At 40.5% G+C, this 3893-nt stretch overlaps 1 protein-coding gene across 4 annotated transcripts in view; it reads right to left on the bottom strand.

Moving 5' to 3' along the window:
- The window catches only part of STX8 (syntaxin 8), a 181761-nt gene that overhangs the window by 123701 nt on the left and 54167 nt on the right, over positions 1 to 3893 (bottom strand). The window lies entirely within an intron of this gene.

Raw genomic sequence — 3893 nt, 5'->3', positions numbered from 1 at the left:
CCTCTCTCCCCCCCGGTGCCCACACAGCAGCTGTCACATTGCGTGGGTGCAGCACAGCTCAGCAGGGCACCACAGGGCTCTGGGAGCTGGGGCCGCTCAGGCTGAGCACTGCCAGGCTCCAGGTGACTACTGGAGCCGCCCCAGCTCCGGGACAGCACACAGTTCCCTACCAAGCCACGATGCACCCACACAATGCCACTAGCCCCCAATCGCTGCTGCTGCAGCCAGTGAGTGCAGAGCTTATTTATTTACTTTAAGTGCAGGGACGCTGGGGCCAGATGAGGCAGCCATGGGGGGACCTGGGACCCTGCTTGCCACCACTACCAATTCAGCAATTCTGAATTGGCTGAATCAAATCAGGACAGTGGTTCGAATCACCGAATCAAATCACCATCCCTTCGAATCAGCTGAATCTGAAGCCGAATCGAAGACTTGCTGCTTTGCACAGGCCTAACAAGGAATCCTTCTCTCCAGCCCCTAGCCAGAAAATAGGAACCCCTTGCCTGCCTTATAATCTCCAGAGGCTCTCAAGGACCGCTAAGTAAGAAAGGAAAGGACTTGCAAGCTGTCTGTACTTTCCCCCCCACAGAATCTGGAGCACATCTTGGCTGTGGTTACAGGGCCTACTCCTTTTAGAGACTGAACAAGCTCCATCTTAAAAGCAGGTAGTTTTTTTTTTGCCCAACTGCTATTAGAAACCCGTTCCAGAACATGATTGCTTGAATTGTTAGAAACCTCCTAATCTCCAGCCTAATTTTACGCACAGCCACTTTATATCCATTTGTTCTTGTGTCAACATAGTCCTTTACCTTAAATGGTTCCTTCCTCTCCCTGATGTTTCCATCTCACTATATTTATAGACAGCAATCAGACCACCTCTCAGCCATGGCTATGATAGGCTAAACAAGCCAAGTTATTTGTCTACTCTAATATGGCAAGGCTCTCTAATCCCCTGATCGTCCTACCAGCCCTTCTCTGTACCTCTTCCAGTGCCAATTCATCTTATTAAGTGTGCATGTGAGAATTATACATTTGTAAGAAAAATTTAACTATATATGCCTACTGCAGTCATACCAGCAACCACGTCCCAAACACATGATTAAGAAAGTGTTAATTGATTCATATTAGAAAGCTTCCAACAAGCTTGAAACATTAACGCTCTAATAACTAAGGTTTGACCACAGACTGCATGAGTATAGCATGTTTTAGAAATTCCACAATCACAGAAGGAGCCAGTATAAAAGAATCAAGCAAAAGTGTCATTATAGGGTTTTGATTTATGTAGAACCTTACAGTAGATTTCAAAGGCATTTAGTGTTATTAATTCTGTACAATTTTTACAGCCTCCTGATACCCAATCTGTAGGATCAAGCTGGGGGCAACCGTGGGGCCCACTTCAGCCCAGGCAATTCTGTGGCATGGCAGGATTTTTAGTAGAAGTCATTACATTTCTCAGATCCAAATTGTGCCATTATTATAACATCTGTTGGGGACCATCTTCAGGCACATACACGAGTTAACAGAAAGTACCCTAAATGCTGTGAAAAGTTAAACTTCAATCTTTGCAATACCTGTTAGCTTAACTCCTGTTCCACATGCCAAGGTCTGGAGATATTTTTTTTAAATACAACTAATGTCTCCCTCATCTTTTTCTAAACATTACTTCCATTTTTAGCCTCAGCACCACCACTTGTTTGTGTAACTGGATAAGTGTCAGGCCCTTTCTTCTAGAGTGATTTAAACTGTTCCAGTGTTAAAAGTAAAATAGCAAGAACAAAGATGCTAAAAAATTAATCATCTTGCACAGCATCCACTGGGAATTACTGAAAAAATGTAATGCTTTTCAATCTGCTGGCCTCACTTCCAGGTTACTGCCTGCTCAGCACACAGAGACTCCCTTTCCTGTACATATGGAGAGGACCTGGGAAAGAATTTACCTCACTGGCTCTTTTAAATTGGCCCTTCAGAGTACAAAGTTCCTTTTGTGGTAACTACACAATTAAAGCGAATAATTTTTTACTGCTGGGGGCTGACAATATGCATGGCACTCAGCAGCTTAAAATGGTACCCACATCCCTCTACCCCACAGCCTGAAAATCCAAGCACACATGCACACAATTCCAGGCAAGAATAAGGCTTTTGTTTGCACATGACACCCTTATTCTTATTCTCAACTCACAACAAACACCTATTTTTAATGTTTAGTTAAGCAGAGCAGTAATCATCAGTGCAAGTTAAAAAAAGAGCATTTGGGCAGAACCACCATTTTTTCAGTCTCTGAAGTTTATTTTCTTATAATTACTATTAACAGAAGCATTCAAATGCCTTTTCCCCACCTTTCTACAAACACATCTTGCGAAAATTAATGGTGCTGGCCTCTCCATGAAATGTTTTTACAGGACACAGCTGAAAAATTTGTTTTTTGAAGAGGAGCAGCCATTATAGTAGACAAAATGGGGGAATATAATCTTAGGTGTTTTCTAATCTTTATTTGATGACATCCAGCTCAACTGAGTCCCTATTAGAACTGGTTTTGTTTTTAATCAAACTTTTTAAAGCATATTATTCTGGGAAACTTGTTTTAAAATGCTTCTCCAAACAGCTCCCAGAAAGCAGGATAAAAATGTTATTCTTATTCTTCTTTTTAATGCCGCAAAATAAACTGTAAATCAGGCAATTTAAGAACATAATGTAGTAACTTCCATAACAAACCAGGCCACAGAATTACCCAAGTCTCCCACCAATTTTCATTGCATTTACTCAAACATGATCTCCTGATTTGTCCTGAGAGACTAAAAAATGTCACCATATCCCAGAGATTCTCTAACATGTTCATTCCAACAAGATACCCGATTTATCCTACTAACTGAGGCCCGTTTAAACAGACTTTTCACCCCAGTGGGTATTGTTGGTATAAATCCATCACGATACAAAGCTGTAAAACCAGCAGCAATTCATAGGCACTTAATGAACAGAACTTTTGATTCCATCCTATTATAGAGGTCCTGGTTACAGCTCTATCATAATTAAGGTCCATGTGATGTTTGTACTTTAAACAGAGATTCAACATCTTTGTTAAGAAAGATTACAATGCATCCTCCTTCAAATCAAACTAGAGTGAGATTTACAAGTATATATACTGATATCATTTAAAAAAGAACAAACAGAAAGGATGAAGGATGTTGCCAAAAACGCAGCAATCAGTGCCAATTTTTTTTTCCAGCCTATCTATACAAAAATTGGCAGGAAGGTCAATTCTATTATTCTTTTAAATATATTTTCAGGGTTAAGTCTTTTTCATTATTCTTTACAACTGACACTTTCCCTTTCATCAAAGGCTAAAAAATAACATTCTCCTACACAAAGTATTGTACTATGTCAAAATGGCTTCTCCTTCCCTCCTTCACTGAGTAGCCTCTCACTGAGTCCCATTAAGAACACTGGAAAATGACACATTAAATGAGGGCAACCTATGCTTGATGTCTTAAACTACAACATAAAATCTTTGTTATGAAAAACAGTATCACAAGATGACCGTTTCATTTAACACTCTCTTTCAAATACCGTCTACTTGACCGAACTGACTACTGGATTTATTATCAAATTTAACCTTAATTCTAAATTTCTGGGTTTTTAATGCTTGGTTTTGAGAGAACTATCATATCCTGCTCTGGAAAAGAAATCCTCTTCCCAAAATCCTCCGAACACATACTAGTCAGTTACTTTTCAGCCACTGCAATGGGGAGGGGGATCCAGATAATGAGGCTCTGCAGGCCAGATTTGGCCTGAGGACTGGATTTTAAAACTCCTCGTCTAACAGAGAGAGGATCAAAAAGGAGGTGGCAGGGAGCTATAGAAGAGCAACTCCCAGTTCATATTTATCCTCTTTCTCA

The sequence above is a fragment of the Alligator sinensis genome, unplaced genomic scaffold (assembly GCF_000455745.1).
Source record: "Alligator sinensis unplaced genomic scaffold, ASM45574v1 scaffold17_1, whole genome shotgun sequence".
Lineage (NCBI taxonomy): Eukaryota > Metazoa > Chordata > Crocodylia > Alligatoridae > Alligator > Alligator sinensis.
The sequence above is the reverse complement of the archived record's forward strand: the minus strand, read 5'-3'. Positions and strand labels throughout refer to the sequence as shown.